This window comes from Panthera tigris, chromosome A1 (assembly GCF_018350195.1).
Source record: "Panthera tigris isolate Pti1 chromosome A1, P.tigris_Pti1_mat1.1, whole genome shotgun sequence".
NCBI lineage: Eukaryota > Metazoa > Chordata > Mammalia > Carnivora > Felidae > Panthera > Panthera tigris.
Genome location: NC_056660.1, coordinates 72,948,551 through 72,961,665, shown reverse-complemented (window position 1 = coordinate 72,961,665; position 13,115 = coordinate 72,948,551).

The window sequence follows — 13,115 nt, the reverse complement described above, 5'->3', positions numbered from 1 at the left end:
TACCAAGTAATGGATATGTGTGAGTAAATCCCTGTTTGCAAAGAAAATCTTCATTTTTACTTTTGTTGACTTAAATTCGTAATTCACATCAACTGAGCTACTAAATTGTTTTACCTAGACTCACAGTGAAGAACTTAATTTTTCTCATTGTAGGTCTTGGTAACTCCTATCAGGACAGTTGATCAAATCGACTATTCATAACCTACTCTGCCTCTGCAAAGCTGTGTTCTTTTTTCTCTCCAATTTGCTCTCTGAAACATACCAAAGATGATCTGAAGCATGAGCGAATTTAAATCCCACATGAATTGTGCCTGGCATCTGTACTTTGCTTTGACATTCAGGAAGAGCTTTTCCGACGAACTCTCTTACAGAGACTGTAAAGAAAACGGAAATGAGAGGTACCAAACTGAGCAGCCCACAGAGAGCCTAACAGAAGACCACAGATGCCATCCCCCCCACTCAGTTCTACCTGCACAGGATTTGTTAGTGGCAAACAATTTACTCTTTCTGAGCCCTGCATGAAACATTTTAAGGATCTAACTCCCCATACAACAGACTACCTGACACAGAATCACAGCTACCTGGTTGTATTGCTGCTAGTCTATTAAAATTCCAAATCGGCTTATTAGTGTCTTTGTGTGTTTCTTCGGTGAACAAAAACAAGGATTCTGAAAGAACTGTCTTTTTAAGCCAATAACAAAGCTGGAGCCTATCAAAATGATAAGGCACAAAAACCTAGAGAATTCATTTTAAGTTGCTATCAAAGGAAAACAAAAAATGTGGAGGTCTTTTGACATACCAACAACTTCTCCTAATAAAAAGGAAAATGACATGCATGAAGACACTGACCACGACAAAGGAGAGAAGTTGTATCTGTTAAAGACTTTTCACCTAAATGACCATTTTCATTTGATGATGCCGAGCATTGTTGAGAAAATTAAGTAGATTCAAGGCTTCACACCTATATGTGCCTATTTCCATGAAAGACTTGAAATAGTTTAAAACAAGATGGTGTGGTAAGAGGATCAACAAGACAAATAATTTCTCTAGAAGAAACTGAAGTTAGAAAATAACTTCACTTCTCCCCAGTGACGTCATGGGGACCTATGCTCTGCTTGAAAGCTACTTGGTCAATAGAAATATAGCTACGAAAGGGACCTGTAAAAACTGGACGTGGAACAAAGACCCCCTGGGAATGCTGGCGAGGGTTTCTGTGACTCCTGGGAGAGCCAGTCACTGCTGAGGCCCATCAGGAGAATCAGAACCCTCTCCCAGCTTTGCAAAATCAAGCAAGACTCTGGAGTTCTTGGACAATCCAAAGAGGAGAGCCATAATAAGACTAATATTCTTCCATTAACCCTGGAGATTGAAGAATACCAATTTGTTCATAATCTTTCTTTTTTTAAAGTGAGAAACATGACATTTTTTTATACCAATATTATGGTTCATGTCTATTCAATAGAAAATTCAACTCAAATAAAAAGTTGACATAAATATGCCAACTCTAGTGGTCAATATGGTCTCTGTCTCTATGCTATTTTGCAATGATCAATCTGTGTTGAATGGTAAGCAGGATTTCTTTTTAAAAAGAAAGTCCCAAGGTGCTTGGGTGGCTCAGTGGGTTAAGCATCCAACTCTTGATTTCGGCTCAGGCCATGATCTCAGTTTGTGGGATGGAGTCCTGCGTCACACTCTGCACTGACAGTGTGGAGCCTGCTTGGGATTCTCTCTCTCTCCCTCTCTTTCTGCCCCTCTCCCACTCTCTCTGACTCTCTGAAAATAAATAAATAAACCTTTTTTTAAAAAGAAAAACAGAAAGTGCCAAAGCAGGTTTATTATTGTGACTTTAGCTTTCTGAAGAAAACATAGTTTTAAGAAAATATTGAATGTGGCTTTCAAATTTCCTAAATATATCTATATGTATCTATAAGTAGACAGACAGACAGACACAGGAAAAATACCTAATGTCAAATATAAAGATCAGGTCCCTTCTTTGACCCTTCATTTGGGAGCCAAGTTCAGATAGGTACCTACAATTTCCCAGCTACTCCAGGATGATGACCACTCCTTCTTATCCATTACTCAACTCTTGCATGGGCTTGGGTAATTTCATCAGTTACCAAAAGGGAAACACTGGACTCTGATATTGCAAAGCAAATAATCTTCAAGTTTATAGAGGGTATTTCCACAGGAAACCCCGGGTATCACCTCTCCTGGGTAGACCCAGGCACGTACACCAAATGCCTTCCAGTACTGTATTTCCTACACACCAGAGCCAGATTCTAGAAGGAACATTTCTCCATCCCCACTTATATTCCATGGGTAAAATATTAAGTATGTTCAGAAAAAGTGCTCTCCATCTTGGTCAGGCCACCTATGCAGCACTGCCTCAAGTTTGGGGGGCCACAGCTTGGTTTTTTTTTTTAAGTTTATTTGAGAGAGAGCAGGCAGGGGAGGGGCAGAGAGAGAGCGAGGGAGAATCCCAAGCAGGCTCTGCACTGTCAGTGCGGAACCCAACTCAGGGCTTGATCTCAGGACTATGAGATCATGACCTGAGCCGAAATCAAGGGTTAGACCCTTAACCTACTGAGCTACCCAGGTGCCCCAGGGGACCACAGTTTAAAAGGAGGTATTGAGTGACTGGAGTATGTATAAGGGATATAATCAAGATTCTCAAAGTAACGTCAAATGACAAATGATTGAAAAAGGACTAGAGATGTTTAGCCTGAAAAAGACAGACTGTCTTCTATTCTTCTCATTATAGTTTTGTAGAAAAGGTTTGTTTTGTTTAGGAAAGGCTTCTTTTTTTGTTGGATATAAGGAGGCAAGCAGATTTCCACTCCATATAAGGAAGTACTTTCTTAGAATATACTGCCTTGTCAGCGATAGGGGTCCCCTCCCTGAAAAAATTTTCATTCACCATCTGTTAGCAATACTTTAGAAGACTATTTTGCACTAAATAAGAGGTCGAACTCCTAATCTCCAAGGTAGCTTGAAATTCCAGGTTTCTAATAGTTTATGTATTTGGTTAGTTCTAATATACTTAAAAAAAATTTTTTTGCATGAGAATTCTGAATCATTTCTGGAACCAATAGTTTCTTCTAAAGCAGTTCAATAAGCATCACTTGGGGCGCCTGGGTGGCTCAGTCGGTTGAGCGTCCGACTTCAGCTCAGGTCACAATCTCACGGTCCGCGAGTTCGAGCCCCGCGTCGGGCTCTGGGCTGACGGCTCAGAGCCTGGAGCCTGCTTCCGATTCTGTGTCTCCCTCTCTCTCTGCCCCTCCCCTGTTCGTGCTCTGTCTCTCTCTGTCTCAAAAATAAATAAACATTAAAAAAAAAATTTAAAAAAATAAAATAAAATAAAAAAATAAAAAAAAAAATAAGCATCACTTGATCTGATTTGATGTCAGTAGGTATGATTCCCATTACCTTACAGATGGGATAGTAGATAAAACTCTGAAAGCATGGGCTTCAATGTTTGACTTAAGTTCAAATCCCTACTCCGTTTGTAGCCTGTTGTGACCTAGGCAAGTCTCTTAAGCTCACTAAACTTTAATTTCCTCATCTGTAAAATAGGATAATACTATTTAGCTACAAGATTGTTGTAAGGATTAAGTGGGATAATGAACATAAAGAGCTTAGCAAAGTCCCTGGCTCAAGAAAACTCAATATAAGGCAGCTGTTATTATTAGACAACTCATATGCCCCTCAATGCTCCTGTGTCTGAGCAATGCACTATTGGAAGACGTTCCACGTGCATCCTCGATATCCACATATAGAAGAAGGTGGGTGGGGGAGGGAAAGGACAAAAACCTCTGTGTGCATCAACCATGTATAGATAACTACATCTTAACATGCATCTTTGTTTAATTTTTAATTTTGAGATAATTGTGGATTCACAGGAAGTTGTAAGGAATAATACAGAGATATCTCGTGTGCTCTTTACACATTACTTGCCATTTTATGTAATGGCATTTTTTTATGAAGTTAGTCATTGTTGTCAGGTTTTTCCCCCATCCACCTTACTGATGCAGAGTAGAAATAAATTTTGCTGAAAGCACAGAGAACCCAGGAGAGTGCCCACCCTTGGGACCTGTGCAGTCACTCTTGATTTTTCCCTTTAGCTTGACGCATCTCACTCACTGCTGAGGCTTCCTTTCTACATAACACCTGTCCACAGCCTTGTGAAAAGCAGAACCCCTGTTCTGGGAGACTGAACTTGGGATGTTGGAAAATGGTGGTGTTGTGGCTCATTGAGCAAAGGATGTAGTTGGTGTTTAACATGGCAATATTCCAATTTCTATTGATTAGATCAATTAATATTCTAGTGCTGAGGTAAGGTAGTATGTTTTCCTTCATCCAAAAACAATTAATTAATCTGTATTGACTGAGCTCCAGGGGAAATGTATCTTAGGATATGCCTGGGGTTGGTTTCAATACAGTTGGAGGCTTTCATGTGGAAAATTCTCTATCTAACAATTACATGCAATGAGAAAACTTGAAATTCATAAGTGATTCAGTAACTCAAAAGCCATGAAGAGTGCAGCAAGAGCCAAAGAGGGACAATCTGGGCATGATTAGTCAATACACCAAACCAATAATTCCCCCCAAATGGCCAATCAACAGAGTCTGTGGAGAGCTTTGAAAAAAAAACCACAGATTTTTACACCAAAATGCACCCATCGCAGCCCCTCAGGGTTCTTATCCAGTGGGTTGAGGCTGGTCCAAGGAAACAGCATTTCTCTCCAGCTTCACAAGGGCTCTGATTGACGGCTAAGGGTGAACATTACTGCCTTGAGCACACTATTTCAACACGAGGAGTCTGTGTTCATATTAGAAAAGAGAAAATACACTTCCTTTCACACCTACTCCCAAAATTTTCTGATCGCTTTTAAAATCATTTTTTGCTATGATGATGATTTCCAGTTTTTCAAGTTACTTCATGGACATTGTCTACTTGGTGGTATTAGTATGCCAATTTCATGGAAGAATATGACTACTTCATCACAAATTTGAAAAAAGAAAAAATACTATATTGTACTGCCAGAATAATTCATTTGTGGTAAAAATTCTCACCAAAGCCAACATCTCCCTTATCCAGCAAGTGGTGATGGTAGATGAAAACAGGGGTGCTTGCCCAGGTACACTTCTACACTGATGAGATCAGTAACTCTTCTCGGGGCACCTGGGTGGCTCAGTCAGTTAAGCGCCTGACCTCAGCTCAGCTCATGATCTCCAGGAGTTCGAGCCCCGGCGTTGGGCTCTGTGCCGACAGCTCAGAGCCTGGACCTGCTTTGGAATCTGCGTCTCCCTCGCTCTCTGCCCCTCCCCCACTTGCTCACGCTCTCTCTCTCTCTCTCTCTCTCTCTCTCAAAAATAAATAAAAACGTTAAAAAAAAAAAACCAACTCTTCTTGGCTGCGCTTCTCCCACTCCTGGCCTTCCCCTGACAAACTCCTTTGCACCACCAAGACTCCTGCCCCAAATGCTACCACTAGGTGTATATTGGAACTTCCCCTGTAAAGACTATATAAGGGTTGGGAGTCAAATCTCTGGTATAGGAGCATCAACACATTTTTTAATTAAAAGCCCATTTGAATATAGAGCTATTACATGCTATAGTAATAAAATCAAACATTGCCACTGTCTGTTATTCAATAGCTTACAAGCATTTTATATTCAGAATCCCCAACCTAGAATTTCAAGAAACATCCCCTTAGTCTTTGACTGTGAAATAATCTACGTACCGTTTTTCTCATTCCCTCTTTACTTCATAGTCTATTTATAACTATGCTTGAAGTGTTAGACTCAAAATGGACAGAAATGGTGCATAAACATAAAAGAACATCAAGTGTGGGGCACCTGGATGGCTCATTCAGTTAAGCATCCTGCTCTTGATTTTGGCTCAGGTCATGATCACGCAGTCATGGGGATTCCACTGCTTAGGATTCTCTCTCTCTGCTCCTTCTCCCCCTCAAAATAAATAAATAAACTTAAAAAAAAAAAGAACATTAAGTGCAAGTAAAAAAGATTAGTCCATAATTTGCAATATTGAATGAAGCTGTCCTCCCAACAAGTTAGAAAGAACGGAGCCTACAGCGACTTCCCTAAGGGGGTTCGTGGAAGGTTTCATGGGGGAGAATGTTCATTTCAGGAAGAGGGTACCTCTTAAGATATGAATCGTCAGATACAAAAGATGAACTGAATAGGGGAAACATAGAACAATTAGATGGAGGCATCTCCCTTATATGCCTAAAGGCCCTACACGCCAAAGGCTGGAATATAATGTATGACAACAGTGGTTCTCAAAGTGGGGTCCCCAGACCAGGAGCATCAGCATCACCGGGGAACCCATTAGAAGTGCAAGTTCTCGGGACCGATTCCAGATCTACTGAATCAGAAACTCTGAGCCCAACAGGTTGTGCTTAATAAGCTCTCCAGGTGATTCTGATGCACGCTCAAGTTTGAGAATGAATGCATTATAAGAAATCACAATCTGGCAAGTCCGGCCAGATATTTTTTCTTCTCAGGCTGCAAGAATCCAAACCTGTCTTCCCCACTAAAGGACAGTCTCTTTCAGCGACCCCTCCCCATTCTCTTACTCTTCTCTTCCTGCCTCCCCTCCTTCCTCCCTCACACAAGTACATAAACATGAACACTCACACACAGCCAGGTGAACACCTGTTCAGCATTCAAAGACCTGAAAATCAGCCCTTCCTTTCCTTTTCTTGGAGAGTTTATTTCCTAAGAGTGCGCAGTGCTGAGGCAAGGGGTGGAATTTAAACAATCCCTAATTAAGGAGGACGGCACCACATATTTATCACATTATACTGTTGTGTATTTACCCCTTGTCGCTCTGGATGCATTTGCATATAATCTTTCATAATTCAATTCACTTGTTTAAATCATTTCTTTTATTTTCACTTCTTTATTCGGAAGGGAACGTTTATTTTACAGAGCACTGGGGCCTCCCAGTGGCAATTTTCAGTAACTTCAGATTTTATTCTGGAAGCTTTGGAGGAATGGTATCCAAATCCTTAGCTTTTCACCTACTTGTCCGAAGAATAAGACGGAATCAAAGCAAGCTTTTTATCTGAGGTAGGTTATATTGGCACGCGAGCTGAAATATCCTCAGATGTTGGCTTCGACTTCTTGCATGTATCAGACTCCTCGTTCAGTCACTGGCTTAGCAGAGACGTCAGTCAGCAGGCGTCAGTTTCTGGTCGGTGTAAACATCGACCAGGAATACATCCAACAGAAAGACTATGAGAGACCAACGTACTCTGCGATTCCTTGTCCTCACTGACCTTGAGGCTTGCTCCCTGGAGTTTCCATCCCTACCATCCTGCCTTTGAAGTGACTGCCCAGGGAAGCCATCTCCCACCAGAAGTTTGAGACACATCGTTTTTCCTCCTCTCGACCCTGGAACATTCCATGACTACACTGGCTCATGTCACTCTTCAATGCCAACCTGCACAGTCCTCTGAGCTTCACCCTCACATGACAGCCCCTGAGAACTGCCAGCTTCTGGCACCATGGCAGCACCCGCTGAACCACATGGGCTTACATCCGGCCACCTGTCCAGACCCCTGGCCAGTGTTTGAGGCTCAGTCAGCAACATCAACCCCCCAGAACCGAGGTGCCTGTCATCGGATGAACCTCAGGCCATTTCCACTGAGACCAGCACTTTGCCGCGGAGATGCTGGTGAACGTCCAGTCTCCCTGTCAGAGTCCCTTTGCCCTCTTGTTTGGCTTCAAAAGCCTACACTGCCTGAGTCAAGGCTGCCCTCACCTTGAAAGATTGCTGAAAGGCGGTTTCTGGGAACCGGCATGCTCACATCACCCCGGGGCTTACCTCTGTGCTGAGGCAGTGAGCGTCAGCACCTAGTAACAGGCTTGTAAACACTAGCATCATTGACAGATCGGATGAGGTTTTAAAGTTCAGCCCCGCCCCCTTGGCCTTTTCTGCTGAGGAGTCACCTGAGGCCATCCAACACCCCTCCACTTCCTTCCCCCTGGGTTGTCTTTCAATAAAAAAACAGCTTGGCTTCCAACTCCATACCGCCTTATACAGGGGGTCTTTCTTTACCCCCACACTGGCTATTTGAAGATCACTACATATCTTTAATCCAGTATTTGTCCAATGTTCCATGCAAAGAAAAAGTTAAGAATTTGCTGGGTATATACACACATTTCTAAAACCATACTCTTCATGGCACATTGTGAAAGGGAGTTCATCTCAGTAGTGTTCCACTACAGCTAATTTGTGCTCAGGAGGCAAATAAAGACAATATTCAGTAAATTAGACTGCTCAGAATTAGCTAGAATAAAATTCAAATTCAGGATGTTCTTGCAGGGCTCAGAGGGGAAAAGGGACATGAAGCACCAGCTTTGGTGCCACAGGGACCGGGTTCCCATCTCAGTCTACCCACGGGTGTAACCTTGGAGAAGCTGCTTACTGCCACTGAGCCTCGGTTTCTTCATACGTAAACTGGGCTAATGCCTCTAAGGTATTAAAAGGTATTCAGTGAGATGCCCTATGTAAAATATCTAAAATAGAGTGCAAAACAATGAGTATTTCACCAATGGACTTATTTCAGCAAGGGGCAATAAAGCCACAATTTTTTCCAGGGAGTAGTTCAAATGGGTCACTGTTGGCTGTCTGAAAAGCTTCCCACGTGATGTTCCTTCTGTCCAGAATGCATCCCCTCTCCCCTCTCCATCTCCAGCTATACGGGTCACTTATCCAGCAAGCCCTCATTGACTCCCTGGTACGATGTTAGGTTCTCTCCTACCAGAACAGTCTGTTCCCCACCCCACTCCCCCAGGCACTGATCTCCCTGTCTGCCTGTTCATGTGGAACTTCAGGTCTCTGGGAGGAGTGGCCCATCTACACTGTTCACTGTGTCTACAGCCCCTGCTTGGCATATTGTGAGTTTTCAACAAATATTGAATGAATGAATGAATGAATGAATGAATGACAGCCATCAGATGGCTTCCTGGAAGAGAAAGAATAAACTCCAAAGGAAGTAAAAGGTAGTTGTATTAGTTATTTTGTCTTCTTGTAATTGCCTTTAACCCTCCTTGAGTTCTTTCAAAAATATGAAATCTGTTCCTAGTACCTGTAGCTCTTTGCTCTCTCCACTCCGAGAATGCTGCCCGTTCTTATTATATAAATTTATTACAACTGTATAATCATTATACCTAATTATAATCTTATAATTATTCCTCAATTCCTCCTTTTAATACATAATTATGAAACGCGTTTATCATGTTTGACATCTTTCTAATTCTTAAATTGAATACCTATTAATCACAGAGATCCTAAGGAAGGAGGAAATCCTTGGTTTAAAAACTGTTAATAATTTACTAGATGCAAAGTGTACTTTTACCTCTGAACACCAGGTGGGTAGAAAACATTACTCATGTTTTTTAATCTAAGAATTTCTTACATTTTTATGGCCTGTTGTTTGGGCTTATTTATGATGGTTTGTGACAAAGAGACAACCTTTGCCATCATGATTTATACTCTTCCAACAAAGGAAACACAGAAAGAGATAAGAAACCCAAATTAAATCATGGCACTAGATAAGAAAACCCAAATTAAATCATGACAGTAAAAAAAACAAAAAAAAAACACAACAGTGAAGGTAAGGGGCTGACTCATAAAACAAAGAAGAGTATAGCTATATAGACCGTGGACAATGAAAATATGAAAATTTTCAAACCCTAAACTACAAAATGTAGCATTTACCAAATAACTAGTTTTCAGAAGCCTTGTGTCCTATATTTGTGGCATTATGAAATAACAGCTGGCTATTAAGATATTTGTTAAGGGACTGTTTTAATCTTATTTGGCCGTGCTTCTGCTTGGAAAACCAGACAAAATGCTTTGGTATGGTAAAGCATTAGTGGTGGCAGCAGACAGCCAGTATCTTTTCAAATTTTTTTTTCTTAATGTCATTTATCACAAAATTTGACCTGGACATCTGTTTTCATGTTTAATGATGCTTTTAAATTCCTTGATGTTTGAGCACCAGTTCTAAAACTTGATTGGATTTCATGTCAAGACAACTGCCTTAGAAATGAGGAAACTAGGAGAGCTGAGAGGTAAAAATCGTCCTGCGAGCTGTCCCGATGAAAGCACAGCTCATGACAGAGGCCAAAGGTCATTTGGGAGGAACAGACATCGGTGGTGTTATGTGTGCCCAGCAGTCTAAACCCTACACAGCTACACACAGTCTGAGGACACACCAGTGTCCAGCCGGGGAACTTTTCATAAAGGAACTAATAGGACAACACAACTAACCGGTGCTAACTAAGGCCCCAACTGCCCCGTTCATACAGCCACGTAAGAATACAGAGCAGTGTCTTCCATTTTGTCTGGCACCTGGAAACAGAGCAGACACTGAAACTGGGCTTGCAGGTAAGTATTCTGGACTGAATTTCACATCACAAACTCAAAAATACCAAAACCCGGATGTGGAAACCATTTGTGAACAATTTCCAGGCTCCAGAAAGAAGACCTAAAGAACTGTGAACCAAGCGTCTATGGTTTTTAAATCTTGCTTTGCCTGTATCCCCCTGCACTTTGTGAAATTATTTATCTGTTCCAGGCCCAATCTTCTTTCTTAATTTTTCCTTATAATTTGATGGAGAAAAAAAAATGCACATATTTGACAATTATTTTCGTCCACATGCAGACTTCATTGAAAACTAAGTTTCAATGAAGGAGGAGGCACAGGATATTAATTTTCTTCTAAGCGTATCAATAAACCCATCTGATCTACTTAAGGTTGACTTTAAATCTTTTATTTCTAGAGGAAACAGGTTGGCTCAGTTGGTTAAGCGACCGACTTTGGCTCAGGTCATGATCTCATGGTTCATGAGTTAGAGCCCCACATCAGGCTCTGTGCTGACAGCTCAGAGCCCGGAGCCTGCTTCAGATTCTATGTCTCCCTCTCTCTTTACTCTTCCCCTGCTCACGTTCTCTCTCTCTCTCGCTCGCTCGCTCTCTCTCTCTCTCAAAAATAAACATTTAAAAAAACATTTTTTTAATCTTTTATTTCTGAAGCCCAAGGTTACCAGTTTGCTTTCAATGTTAGTACATGTAAATCTTTTCTTGTATGAAAATCCTACCCAGTGGATGTGTTTTACTTCCAAAGGATATTCAGAAATGATTTACCTGCCCATACACCAATGGTACTGTTTAAAACAAGTTGGAGGGGTGCCTGCGTGGCTCAGTTGGTTGGGCATCCAACTTCAGCTCAGGTCATGATCTCACAGCTTATGGGTTTGAGCCCCACATCAGGCTCTGTGCTGACAGCTCAGAGCCAGGAGCCTGCTTCAGATTCTGTGTCTCCCTCTCTCTGCTCCTCCCCTGCTCACCCTGTATCTCTCTCTCTCTCAAAAAATAAATGAACATTAAAAAAATAAAATAAAAATTTTAAAATAAAAAAATAAAACAACTAAAACAAGTTGGAAATGGTCTCTGCCCACAAAGACCAGGAACTTACAGAGAACTTCATGCTCCTGGAACCCAAGGATTTAAAAAAATTAAATTAAAATAAATTAAAATAAAATAAAATAAAATAAATAAAATAAAATAAAATAAAGGAACATTCTGTTATGTTTCCTTTCCTGTTTTTTCCACAATAATGAATTTATACCATTGGCTCCAAATCTGTTCAGAAGTTACCCAATGCCACAAATCTTTATCCCAAAAAAAGAATATAAATATGGAATAGAAACCAATTTTTTTTTAATTCTGGTTGACAAAAACTGGCACAAGTGAAATAGGACATATCAGTAAATTCTAAAATAGAAGATTTTCGTATAGTATGTAGTTTCCTAACGTCAATTGATACTGGCTGGGGCACAGCAATTTTCTGTGTTTACCTGTGTGTAACATGTAAATTTTTCTTAATTTTTTTAATGTCTATTTATTTTTGAGAGAGAGAGACAGAGTGTGAGTGGGGGAGGGGCAGAGAGAGAGGGAGACACAGACTACAAAGCAAGCTCCAGGTTCTGAGCTCTCAGCACAGAGCCTGACGTGGGGCTTGAACTCATGAACGGCGAGATCTAGGACCTAAGCCGAAGTCAAAAACTCAACTGACTGAGCCCCCCAGGTGCCCCCATAAATTTTAAGCTGCAGAGAATCACTAGCAAGTTGGTACGTCTGCTGTGAAGCAACAACTATTCTGTGATAACCCTCTATTAAAACCTTGACAGTGTGTTTATTCTATTAGAAATCTGGAAAGTCACTGCAAGAATTGGACTAGGTTTTCAGTAGCATAGTTTAACTTGTCAAAAAAAAAAAGCACACACACACACACACACAGAAAAAGTGGAGTAAAGGCAAAATTCATAAACTACCTTGGACTAAAGTTAACAAACCAACTCCTAGCCATAAAATAAACTTGTAAGATAGAAAAGACTTCCTCAAATGACATCTTTTGAAATCAAATTATTATGAAACTGAATCTAGACAAGTGTGGAGAACCTAAAGCAAAAAGATAAAAGTAGACACGCACACAGTGTGTGTGGGTGGGTGTTAAAATTTGCAAGTGAATGCTATAAACAGAATAAAACAATGGCTATGGAACATTGCATTTGACAGACTGACACTTAGGAAAAGAAGAACCATATGGCTGGCTTGGTCCTAACTCGGTCTTGGAAAAGAAGGACACTTTATCTATTCTACCTAAAAATAGCTGGGTAGTGATAGTCAAACATTTAGCAGAGGAGCCATTGTATTCACATGTTAGCCCTGGATTCCTGCCACCACAGCTAAAACCGTCCTAGAAGCTCGCAAGTCAGCTGTGAGGAGATTTGGAACTCCGCTGACCCGTTTGAAACTGCTGTGGTTTCAAGAGTCAACAGATACTATCGTAACTTGTGGGTGAGGGGCACGAGCTCAAATAAATCCCAAACACACCTATGTGTGCTCCTCATGTTGGCCAGCCTCGGGGCTCCATCCCTGCCTTCTTCTCTTTCCTCTTACTCCATGAACGAGCTTTACAAACCATCTCTAAGCTGAGGACTCTAACGTTACATCGAATAGCTGGGCTCAAACACTTTAGAATCACCTTTGACTCCTTTGCACAGAGGGAATGT